Genomic DNA, 12,714 nt, shown 5'->3' on the forward strand with positions numbered 1-12,714 from the left:
ACAAAAGTTTCACTATCTCACTCTCGCTCAAAAAAGTCCGTATTTCGGAATATTCCGTATTTTGGATATTTGGATATGGGATACTCAACCTGTATATGAAATGCTTTATAGATGATTGTTTCCTAAGAAGAGTCAAATGTTCCTTTGACTGGGTCACATCTGATCATTTGTAATCCATTCATATGCAGCCAGTGAAACAGTCGGAGACAATGCAGGCACATGCATTTATTAATTAAAGCACTATCTGCTATCTGGTTATGTTAAATGAAAATCAGATGTTGCTCTGTGATTGTTGCAAACTCAGATTGTTAAATGTCCTAAAACAATCTGTTGAATTCTAATAAGTTCATGTTTCCCTATGCTTTGTGCACATTAACTCACAGGAACAAAACCATCTGTTACAGAAATGATGGAACAACGACACACTGCTGAAAATACAAGCTGGTTGCAAAAATCCAATGCATTTATACAGTAAGCTTGCTGAATTTTTATTTTCAGAAATTAAATCTGTATGCTGGACCATTGTTGGTCAATGGTGACAAAGATGTGAAATAAAGAATACAAATGTGAGATTAAAATCAAAATATTGCCGCTGTGCCCTTTACTATATTTCTCCCATGCAATATGATGTGTGAGAATATAATGATGTCAGTTTAAGGTGTGTATATGATAAGTTTTAACAAAAATATATCAACGTCATAACATCCACAAACTAAACGATCAGATTGTGTTCAGGTACAATAGGGTTAATAAGAAATAATAAAGCTGTTTTGGGGGGATGCGGTCAACATCCCGCTGGACGGGATCCCGGCGGTCGAAATACCGACGCCGGAATAACGACCGCCACAATCCCGACATATTCTCCCTCCGTGGGTGTCCACGACACCCATAGAGGGAGAATATAATAGTGTGCCTAGGGTGGCGAGCGAAGCGAGCCCGCAAGGGGCTGCGTTCCGCTCGCCACCCCTGTCGGGATTGTGTGGTCGGGATTCCGGCGTCGGTATTTCGTCCAGCGGGATTACGTACTGATCCCGTTTTGGGGTCAGAAATCTGTGCAGCAAATCTGCATATAGATCTCAGATTCAAAGAAGGGTAAAAAACAACAACCTGTCATCGATATATTAACAATAAGGCTTTGTGAACGCCAAGACACCGACTTTTTCTTTTTCTCTATTCAGAGGCGTAACTCTGGGAGGCAATGGAGGCATCTGCCGCCGGGCTCCTTCTCTGAAGGAGGGTACCTCTCCTTCCATTCTGTGACAACATTTAATTAAGTTAATTGATAGCTGCCGCTATCTCTTCAGTGGCCCACTCCCTCACTGGTCCCTGTACCTTACAAGTCACACCCTTTTTATTATAGATACACATTTTACAAGTGTCATACACAGGATTAGAACCCACGACCTAGTACACTGGAAGCAGACACCTTACTGATGAAGCTATTTGCTCCTGTATAGTAAATATGAGAATTCTCACTATATAAAGTTACTTCTCTGACAATTACATATAACTTCTCATAGTTAGGATTCTCAGGCACTCTGTACAGAAGCAAATAGCTCCATCAGTAAAGTGCCTGCAGTCAGTGTCACAGGTCATGGGTTCTAATCCTGGGCATTGATTTAATATAAAAGACAATGAAATATATATATATATATATATATATGTAGCGGTATGGTTCGGCACTCAAAGCGGGTGTAAGTGAATACTTGCTGCGGTGCCCTCTGCGGATTTGTAGCAGGATCCCATATAGCGAGAGGAAAACAGCGGCACTCTGCAGACTGATAAAAAGGTCTTTAATATGGTCCTACGCCGTTTCGGGGACTGGCCCCGTCATCAGGGACAAGTATTCCTTTCTGTGGACGCTGGGTACCAATACTCAACAAATGCTCCATGGACTTATTGCTACTAGTAGTGGAGGAATCCACCAGAGAACTGGCACTTGTGAAGGAGCAACTAGTTACTTTTGAAAGGGCACATAAAGCCACACTGGTGGCAGACAACAGTACTAATTGGCTTGATAAGATCCAGGTCCAGATGGAACAGTATAGGAGTGAATTGATTAAGTACAAGAAAGAAAAATTACATAAAGTACAACAAGACTACCAGCAGAGAAAAGTATACGCATGGCTAAGTAACACCAATTTGTCACGATCCGGGTATCTGGACGCCATTATTTACCTTTCAGGTGTCTCCTAAGGCTGTCCCAGCGTCCTAGGCCCGGTTCCCAGCTGTGATGCAAGCATTCATACGTCATATCTCATCTCTGCTGATCCGTGGATATTGTTCCTCAATGCCTGGGGAACTGGCATGGCGTCACCTGCCGGCGGGGCCTCGGGCATCATCTCCATATTCCTAATGCATACAGGGTATGTGGCACTCCTCACCTACTGCAGCCACGGCCGTCCATGCTGAAGGTTGAGACGCAAGCCGGCGTTCTCTATGTTCACCGCCGCCATTACAGAGGAATCTCCATGTGGTGAATACAAACAGCTTTCCCTCCACAGGCCGGTATGGGCGCAGCCATCTTAGTTTCAGTCACATGATCCTGACCTCCAATCCATAGCTCTGCTGAAATCTGCATAATTAAGTCATCCAATCCCTTTACACCTAAGGGTATAAAGGGACTGAGCCTGCACTAGGAAATCGTCAGTGCTTTGGTTGTCAAACCTTGTTTCCAGTCTCTCTCTCTCCTGTGGTTATTTTGTTCCAGGTTTCCAGATCCTGTCTCCAGTTACCACTAAGAGACCCGCACCAGCTTACCACCTTGCGGTGCAGCCTGACTCTGCAGTCTTCCATGACTACTCCAGCTACAGATCCATCTGCTTCCAGCGGTCAGCTTCCAGCAGTGTTCAGCTTTCTTAAAGTGCCGGTGCTTCTCCAGCGGATACCTACATACCAGCGGTATCCGCAAACCATCGGTACCTGCATACCATCATTTCCTATATCCTCGCTCCCTAGCTACATTCAACTACCTGGCTGGTTCCAGCCAGCATCCACTCCGTGTTATCTACCTGGCTGGTTCCATCCAGCATTCACTCCGTGTTTTCAACACCTGGCTGGTTCCATCCAGCATCCACAGCAGTCTTCTCAGCTACAGCGTTACCAGCTTCAAGTGCTACATCTGCTGGTGTGTTCCTCGGCTACTCTCACTACTACGGACGGGTCTGGTAAGGACACTCCATCACTGGGACATTAAGAACTGTACCTTATCCTACCAGTACCCTGTGGCTCTTGCCAAGCTTATAGTGATCCAGGAACTGTTTCATTTTATCTACTGCATATCTTTATTCATTTACCACTGCTGTGAATACGGAGTTCTGTTAATAAACTTTTATTGACTTTTAAATCCTGGTTGTCATGGTCACGCCTTCGGGCAATCTTCCTACACCTTACTTACATGTCTAGGGGTCTGATTAAACCTCCCAAGTTTAGTTTTACCTCAGCCCCTACAACTGAGGCTTCCTCCCGTCAGCTCAGGCCCTCAGTTGTGACACAATTCCTCCTATGAGCGCCCACCACAACAGAGGAGATACCGGCAGCGTCAGCAACATCTTGATTACTCTGGTTCCAGTACCTCATTTAGTGAAGGTGAACAAACCAATACTTCCTCTGCTTCTGCCCACATATCCTACCCTTTAGGGGTGGCTACCAGATCAGGCAATCAACCAACACCTGCTCGAGGATGAGGCGGTCGGGGCAGAACAAGAGGATACAACATGCGACGACCACCACGCCGCTGACTGACCTAGTTATAAATCTTTCTGCATCTCATCTCACAGATTTAGAACTTAAGGTTCTATCAAAAGGACTGTCCTTTCTACCGATGGTAAAACCTGATACTTTTGCATCACAAGTAGAAAACTATAAGCTTAACAGAACGTTGCACCTTAAGGAACACTTCGGAGTGAATATGGATGCCAATACTGCTACGTCTATTCCTGAGACACTGAAAAAAGCAGCGCCCCATTCCAAATTTGATCCAAATACCAATAATCCATCGATACGGACATTCTCTAGGATGATGGAACAAACCTATGAGCAGGCATCCACTGTCTCGTGTTACCCTAATTTTAACCAACAGGAGAAGATGGCTCTGCAAGATTTGTCCAAAAGGATGGACCTTATAATTAGGGGTGCAGATAAGGGGCGGCACCGTCTTGGTACAGGACTTATCGGACTATCTAGCAGAGAGTAATAGGCAACTCTCAGATCTGGCTACGTAGAAGCAATTGACCTTTGACCCAACAGTGCAATACAAAAGTGAATTAGATAATATTTTAGCTGAGGCCAGGGCATCAGGGATTTTGTCCAATGAGCAGGTACATGCCTTGACAGTGAATTTTCCTAAAGGGCCTTTATTTTACACCGTGCCTAAGGTACATAAATCCCTCTCTAACCCCCCTGGCCGTCCTATAGTGCCGGCCAGGAACTCGTTATACAACCCCATTGCCATCTTTTTAGATGCATTTTTAAATCCCTGCATCCAAGCAGTACCCTCATACTTAAAAGATACTACGGCACTGTTGGTGCATCTACAATGGTTGATTATCCCAACAGAAGAGTTAACCCTGTGTAGTGCGGACGTTACCAGCCTCTACACCTGCATCCCACATGGTGCGGGTGTGGAGGTGGTACGTGATCTGATTACGCATAATCCCCGATGCTTGGGTCCATCAATAGATTTATTTTTGCAGTTGTTAACATTGGTATTGACCCGTAATTATTTTCATTTAATGGCCGGCCGTATTTTTTACAGCTTGCCGGCTGTGCGATGGGGTCCCCAGTGGCCCCATCGTACGCTAATGCTTATATGTATGCTATTGAGAGTGAATTTTTTTGTTTCCCTGTTGTGTCATGTATGTACTTCTACAAGAGGTACATAGATGACCTTTTGATTTTCTGGCAGGGTCCTCAACAAGCATTTTCTGAGTTGTTAGATGAACATAACAACTCGGACAGTCCAGTTAAATTTACATACCAAACTTCAGGCCATGAGGTTCACTTCCTGGATGTGGCTATCTCTTTGCGAGATGGAGCCTTACATACTAACTTATACGTTAAACTGACAGACAGGAATTCTATACTGCATCATGAGAGTTTTCATCCTTTATCCACACGTAAGGGTTTACCATACTCCCAATTACTGCATGCTAGGCGCATTATTTACAACCCACAACAGATGAACTAGTTATGGACCAGATGGTAGTGAGAATTGAGGCACGAGGTTATCCGAGACAGGAACTCTTGGCCAGTAAAACCAAAGCTTTGAGCCACACGAGAGAGTCTTTATTAACCACTGTCACTCCGTCAGGGGGTGATTCAACTCGTGAGACCCCCAGAATACCGTGGGTCAATTGATATACCACAGCTACCACTACAATTACTAGTCAGGCGAAGAAACTGTGGCCCATGGTTAATTCAGACAAAACATTGCCAGCTTTACAAGGTACCAAACTGCACCCCAGCTACACCTGGGGTAAAAGTATAGCGGACAGAGTGGTGAAATTAGATATTTTTTCCTTAACGAAACAGCAACAAACTAACTTTTTATGCCCAAAAGTTGGCTGTTTCCGGTGTCTGGGCTGCTCAACCTGCAATACACTTTTAACTGGTCCCACCTTTAGTCACCCGCATACAGGGAAGAATTTTAAAATTCAGCATCTGGTGACGTGCACCACTACGCACGTGATCTATATGCTAAAATGTCCTTGTGGACTTGCCTATGTCGGCAAGACACAGAGGCAGTTTCGAGAGCGCATGGCGTTACATCGTAGTGCCATCAAACAGGCGCTTGAAAAGGGAGCAAGTGAACAACCGGTAGCCCGACATTGGGGTATATTTACTAAGGTCCCGATTTTGACCGAGATGCCGTTTTTTCTTCAAAGTGTCATCTCGGGAATTTACTAAACTCAAATTACGGCAGTGAAGAGTGCATTCGTATTTTTATTACGGCTGTGTAGTAAAAGTACGAATGAATACACCATCGGTCAAACGCGGCTGAATAGATATAGAACTCGGTCATTTACTAAGCATTCGTATTTGTATTTTATACCGTGAAAATGGTTTTGCGGTCGTAATATTTTACTATTCGTACAAAAAGCCTAAAAAAAAGTAGACCTGCTTTTGAGAAGCGTGTTTACATGTGTTGTCAATTATACATTACTCACACCTGTCGTTTTTGACCTTTAAAAGGGGCTCCAACACATTTCTCAACACTCTCAATCTGAAATGGCTGCTACTGTGTGTCGTACTGCTGTATTGTTTGCTGTAGGATACCTGACACTGCTCCATGAGGCTACAATAAACCCAGGCCAGGAAAAACAACAGGGTCAGCAGGTTGTACATGTTCCGCGTAGGCTGGCCATGCCTTTTTTTTTATTGTCCGTTTAAACTAAAACTAACTTGCTGATGCCCATGTTATACAGATGCTCAGACTAAATGTTATAACTTATTTCACTCTGTATGATCTGGTCAAACTGACCCTAGACCCTGAGACAGCACGCTCTCGCCCTGTCTCAATACTCATCTGGCCCTAGACACTAATGTGTTGGTTTTTTGGGTAGCTAATTAAGCAATACACATATTTGGTGTTATCAATTTATTTTAAACAACATACCAATTTAGACATAACACATATTGTAAATAATTAAATGGGCACCATATTCTGGACACTCAATATTATTTTTTTCGTTTTTGGGTGCTGGGTGCAGAGGCTTGTGGTGGCTCGTGGGTGCGGCTTCGACTTGAACGTCGAACTGGTGATTGAACTGGGGTTTGGCTAGGGGTTGTTGTGCCTGAGCTTGAGGTCACATGGTGTGGGCCCAACACACTTAGATTTTGGCTTAAAATATTTAAACTTGCCGTAAGCTGGGTATAAGCGGCAGTGTTGTTGGCAATGATGCGAGACAGATTGTCATTGATTAATTGGTTATGCTGGATCATCTGTATTAGTGTTTGCTGTTGCCGCTGTTGATCATCCATGATGCGCTGAAGGTTAGCCTGCATTTGTGTGTTGTCTGCCCTCATCTGCTCCATAGTGTTTGCTATTCGCCCCACCTGCACTATGAGTCTGGCTGAGTTGCGACTCACTTTTGGCAAATGATGGGGCAGACTTGACAGGTGTTGTGTTTGGGTGGTGAGGCACGCGGAGTGTTGTGCCTGTTGTGCGGCCCAACCTGACCAAAACTCTTGGTCCGTTTGTATTGGCCCTGGTGTTGTGCTCATTTGTTGGCTTTGGGATGCTTGAGGTGGTTGGGGAATGTTCTGAGGCATGTTTGCCTGTGTTGGTTCGATGGGCTGCAGGTGGAGTGTAAAGGTCTCCTGGGCACGGTCCTGCTGGCCATCGTCGCTCATGATGGCTGGGTCTGTATGGGGTTGAACACAGGCAATATTTAGTACATATGTCGCATTGGTCTTACCAGTGCTTAAAGTGGTCCTAGAGAGGTGGTGGAACTCACTCCCGTCCCCACGGTGCCCATCCAACAAAGGTATTGCGCGCGCCGCAAAAAGGGCGTGGTCTAAAAAAGGGGCGTGTTACACAATAGTAATAATACCCACAGTAGTAGCACCCCATAATACACATAATGCCCACAGCAGTAGCGCCTCTTATACAATGCCCACAGTGGTAGTGCCCCTTATATAGAGCCCATAGTAGTGGTGCCCCTTATGCAATGCTCGCAATAGCAGTGCCCCTTATGACCCAAGGAGTGATGCCCCTTATGAAGTGCCCCCTTTACAATGCCCTCATTAGTAGTGCCCCCAGTAGTAATGCCCTTAATGGTAATGCCCCCAGTAGTAATGTTGCCTGTAGTAATGCCCCCAGTTGTTTAGCCCCTGTAGTTATGCCCCCTTGTAGTTTAGCCCCCAGTAGTAATGCCTCCAAGTAGTAATGCCCCCAGTAGTTTAGCCCCTGTAGTTACACCCCCAGTAGTAATGCCACTGTAGTTATGCCCCCAGTAGTAATGCCCTCCTGTAGTTTGCCTCCCAGTAGTTTGCACCCAGTAGTAATGTCTCCCAGTAGTAATGCCCCCAGTAGTAATGCCCCCAGTAGATGCCCCTCTGTAGTTTGCCCCCCAGTAGTAATGCCCCTCCAGTAGTAATGCCCTCCTGTAGTTTGCCCCCAGTAGTAATGTCCCTCAGTAGTAATGCCCCTCAGTAGTTTGCCCCCCAGTAGTAATGGCCCCCAGTAAATGCCCCCCGACTAGTTTTCCCCCAGTAGATGCCCCTCAGTAGCTTTCCCCCCAGTAGTAATGCCCTCCTGTAGTTTGCCCCCTTGAAGTTATGTCCCCCAGTAGTACTGCCCCTCAGTAGTTTGCCCCCCAGTAGTAATGCCCTCCTGTAGTTTGCCCCCTTGTAGTTTGCCCCCAGTAGTAATGTCCCCCAGTAAATGCCCCCCAGTAGTAATGCCTTAGTAGTTTACCCCCAGTAGTAATGCCCCCGTAGTAATGCCCCCTCAGTAGTTGAGGGGGCATTACTACGCTGCTACACAAATAAAAAAAATAAAAAAACACAGCACACACAATACTTACCAAGCCCCGCTCCGTGTCCGGCCGCTGCAGTCCTCTCGCTGCCCGCTCCTCTGCACTATGAGAGAGACGTCATGACGTCTCTCCCATAGCGCGCACTGACTGAGCCGGAAGCCGGAGCTCAGTAATGCGGGGACACGGGCGCCCGCTGGTAACACACTCTCAGCGGGCGCCCATCATCTCCCTGCAGCGACGGGGACACATCGCCGGGTTAGGTGAGCCGGAGGAGGCGGAACTGCGTTCCGTCTCCAAGTGGAACTGACGGAACGCAGTTCCGCCCCGTTCCGGCTCACTTTAACCCCTGGGTCTTACAATAGTTTTTCTGCAACATGCATTACTTCATAATATTAATGTAATGGCTAAATCGATTATTGAATAAACTTAACTATGTTGCTCACCTTTTAGTTAAATGATGTGGCTCCAAACGTATACTACTCATTTGTTTTTTTATTGTGCAAATTGTAGGATTCAGAGTCATAATTACTGTTTACACTCCATGTACTCTTACAAATTTAAAGTACTACATTTTCTTTTGGATTATGAAGGTTCCTTTGGCCCAACACACAAAAATCTAAAAATGTGTTGAACAATACAATCATACATTGGTCATGGCAGTCAGTGGTCTGTCGAAAACGTTTACTAATATAGTGGTCTAAAATGTACACATTAACAATGTTATTCTCTTTTTTAAGGTGCCCTATGTTTAGAAGTGGATTTTTGGCCCATGTCATTTTTATTTTTTTATTTTGTTGCTTTTATTTTTGTTGCCCAAAATTTTTTGACGAAATGTGTGGATATGGACATCCTCTAATTTTGCAATTAACATCCTAAAATAACGTTAACAGCATCTGCTTGCAGTTGTTTATTATTGCAAGTTTGAGTGGTCATTTTGAGTTTTGATTTTACAGTACTAACAGTGGTGCAGATGTATAAACCTGGAGAAGGCATAAGTAAGTGAGAAACCAGTGATATGTGCAAGGTGCTAAAGGCACAAGGCAAGCATCTCCAAAATGTACCTTCACATTTTTACTAATTTTTGTACTGCTGCCTTTATCATCTTGCACATAACAGTGTTTTTTCACTTCCTTATGCCTTCACCTGGTTATTTAATCTACTACACTGTTTACTAATTGTTTTTTTTAAATAAATAAAACATTACTCACCAGACAACTGTGGGGATTGTGGATCCTCACTTTGGGGGCTGGCCAAAAGAGCGAGTGGTGGCACGGCAGACACTGCAGAGATGCGCCTTTGGGGTGGTGATGCTGGTGCAGGAGCAGGAGCCTGAATACGGGGCCTCTTGGGTGGCCTTGTAGCCACAGTAACGCTGCCCTGTGATGGGCGCCTTAGTGGACGCGGAACAGACGAAGAACCTGTGTGATAGTATCCTCATTAGATTTCATATTTAAAATGTGTTTGCAGAATATGTGGTTACAGTAAAATCTTACCAGCATTCCCACCATCATCAGCTCTAGGCAGGGTTGGCTGTGGCCTGGATGTGCTGCTTCTCTGTAGAAAGAAGAAGAATGTCGATATGAACATACTCTTTGGTTGTTAAGTTTATGCAAATTTTTTTTTGGGTTGAAAACATATGTGGTAGCTGCTGTGACTTAAACTAAGCGATGCTTAGCCTTGCATGCATGACTACATTGGCTGTGTATAGTTTCAATGTCAAAAAACAAACAAACCATAGAATACATACAGAAATGCTAATAATGTCCAATATTATACTACTTAAAACACATACGTCGTAGCTTTACACAGCCACAATATTGCATGCTCAGTTAATTTTTTTTAACGGCAACAAAAATTACAGTAGCCACAAATATCTGCACTAAAATAAAATCAAAAAACCTACTAATGCATGCAAATACACATCATCAAAACCAATGAAAAACCAGAACAACACAAAATAAACATACATCCAGGGAAAAAGGAAATATTTCAAAACATATGCATAAAACACAGTCATCACACTTCATTAATAAACTCTAAATAACATTTACTTTGTAAAGCAGACAGCAGAAAATGACCAACACAAGAAGAAACATTCACAATACATAATGGCTAAAAAACCATAATTAATTTAAGACACACAATACACCATCCCGGCCCAACCTGTGTCTCTCCAGATGTAGTGCAACTACACATCCCAGCATGCCCACCAACACATTTGTCATTCACTAAGTACCAAACTGTGGTAAGGCATGATGGGACTTGTAGTTTGACAACAGCTGGAGAACCACAGGGTGGCCAGGCCTGCACTACATCACCAACACATTTGGGGAAAAAAAACAAAAAAAAACACAATTATCATAATGACTTTACACACAACTAAGGACAAAGCACAGATGTTATAAATAAAGACAGAAATATTAAAAACTCACCATCCGCCCTTGGCCGGTCCGAATCCCGGACATGAATGGCAGAAACCAGCTCTGGCGGAATCAGCGTACGCATAGGCTCCTCCCAATCTTTATAAGACGCTCGGAAGGGGTGTCCACCCCCGGTTTGACGGGCAGATTTTGCCTCCTTAGCCATCTTCGCCTTCACACGGCGCTTGATGTCATAGAAGCGTTTCCGACAGGTGTCCTCGGTCCGCCTCACCACACCCTCACTGTTCACAGCAGCAACAACCTTCCCCCACAGAACAGTCTTCCTGCGGGTCGACACCTTTGCTGCATCAGACCCAAACAACTGGCGATGATGCCTCATCAGCTCCCGCACCAGAGCCATATTTTCGGAGTAACTAAACTTTACATTGCGGCCCGTCTTTGTAGTGGTGCGTGGCTGCGGAGCCACAACACCATCACTATCACTATTAGTGGAAGCCGCAGCCACAACCTCCCCCCAGAGCCGGCCATAGGCATAGGCAAACTAGGCAATTGCCTAGGGCATCTGGTATGCCTAGGGGCACAAGCAGCTTCTGCTGATTAAAATGATATGTGGCATGCCTATATTCTGTGTGTAGCATTTCGTACGCAGATACAGCCACAGTTGCACACAGTATATAGGCATGCCACATATCATTTTAATCAGCAGAAGCTGCTTGTGCATCCTAGCCACATAGCAATGAAAATAAGATGCATTTTCATAAAAAATAGGCACCTGACGTTAGCAGAGCTGCCAGTTGACTCATGCCAGGAACTATATGTGTCATTATGTGTATAAGGGCATTAATAATGTGTAACATATGTGTAAGGGGCACTATGCATGTCATAAAGTGTATAAGGGCACTAATAATGTGCGGCATATGTGTAAGGGAAATTATGTGCATAAGGGCATTAATAAGGGTTGGCATAATGTGCAAGGCGCATTATGTTTATAAGGACATTAATAATGTGTGTCATATGTGTAAGGGGCTTTAATGTGTGGTATTATGTGTATAAATGCATTACCAATGTGTGTCATTGGCCCTCATTCCGAGTTGTTCGCTCGTTAGCTGCTTTTAGCAGCATTGCACACGCTAAGCCGCCGCCTACTGGGAGTGTATCTTTGCATAGCAGAATTGCGAACGAAAGATTAGCAGAATTGTGAATAGAAATTTCTTAGCAGTTTCTGAGTAGCTCTAGACTTACTCCTACACTGCGATCAGTTCAGTCAGTTTCGTTCCTGGTTTGACGTCACAAACACACCCAGTGTTCGGCCAGCCACTCCCCCGTTTCTCCAGACACTCCCGCGTTTTTCCCTGACACGCCTGCGTTTTTCCGCACACTCCCAGAAAACGGTCAGTTTCCGCCCAGAAACACCCACTTCCTGTCAATCACACTACGATCAGCAGAACGATGAAAAAACGTAGTTACGCCGTGAGTAAAATACCAAACTTTTGTGCGAATTTACTTGGCGCAGGCGCACAGCGAATATTGCGCATGCACAGTTTGCGACTAATCGCTCCGTAGCGAAAAAAAATTACGAACGAACAACTCGGAATGACCCCCATTATGTGTATAAGGTGCTCTACTCTATGGCGTAACGTATAGAAAGGGCACTACTGTGTGGTCTAATGTGAATAAAGAGCAATATGGTGTGGTGTAATGTGAATAAGGAGCAATATGGTGTGGTGTAATGAGAATAAAGAGCAATATGGTGTGGTGTAATGTGAATAAGGAGCAATTCAGTATGATGTTATGTGAATGAGGGGCACTACTGTGAGGAGTAACGTATATAAGGTAAAGTGGTACTACTGTGT

Source organism: Pseudophryne corroboree, chromosome 5 (assembly GCF_028390025.1).
Source record: "Pseudophryne corroboree isolate aPseCor3 chromosome 5, aPseCor3.hap2, whole genome shotgun sequence".
Classification (NCBI taxonomy): domain Eukaryota; kingdom Metazoa; phylum Chordata; class Amphibia; order Anura; family Myobatrachidae; genus Pseudophryne; species Pseudophryne corroboree.